This window comes from Parasteatoda tepidariorum, chromosome 6, assembly GCF_043381705.1.
Source record: "Parasteatoda tepidariorum isolate YZ-2023 chromosome 6, CAS_Ptep_4.0, whole genome shotgun sequence".
NCBI classification, from domain to species: Eukaryota; Metazoa; Arthropoda; class Arachnida; order Araneae; family Theridiidae; genus Parasteatoda; species Parasteatoda tepidariorum.
This window is the reverse complement of record NC_092209.1, coordinates 11,888,935-11,889,857: the sequence shown is the minus strand read 5'-3', so window position 1 is coordinate 11,889,857 and position 923 is coordinate 11,888,935.

Below are 923 nucleotides of genomic sequence, written 5' to 3'. Positions count from 1 at the left end.
AAAAGGAAAAAGAATGCCATTTCTAACTTAGAATAAAGATGGAAAGTTGGAAATTTTTTTCACGAAAATAGGATGATGTCCCATAGATTTTTCTTTTTCACGTATTAGTAGATACATTTATCTACAAGATAGTACTGTTAGTTTTTCTTCTTTTTTTTCGAGCAACGATGTTGTTTGGAGATAAACTAGTTAAGAAAAATGCAGATTTTGCATTTTTATGGAAGTTTAAATGGTTATATCTAATAAAATAATCAACAGCTCAGGAAAGTGCTGGGTCACAGAGCTTGTCGTAATAGTGAACTTAATTTATTCAGCAAAAGAATTATTGAGGTACTGTTGCTTAATTAAGATTTTAAGGGCAGAAAAACACCACAGAACGGAATTTTTTACTATTTTTGACAGAGTATAACTCTGAAAAGCATCAATGTTCCATGTATACCAGTGCATGTCCATAACTAGGCAGTGATATACTAATAACACAGCAAAGCAAAACTTTAGGAGTAATTGTAAAACGCACTTATAATTAAATTTTAAAGAAATGAAAATGACCTTTAAATTTGAAATTTTTCAAAGCAGAGGGAAATTTTTTTTAGGATCTTAAACTTGCACATTATTCATTTTTAATAACCTACTTGGCGGGATCACACGGTCCTTCAAAATCCCATAACAACTCAATACCTCTGGGGCACTGATTTGGAGATTCAAATTACAGGTTCAGGTCTAAATTACGATCCGTTGATGAATGGAGTATAATTGCGTCCCCCCTTGTAAAATGGGCTGTGACGTGTGTGTGGCTGAAGTCATATTCTTTGTCATAGAAAGTGACACTGACAGGCTTGTTGGTATTGGAAAGTGACATAAGTAACAACAACATCATATCAATCTGCACAACAGTGGACAAATCATGGAATTATGTTGCTTTC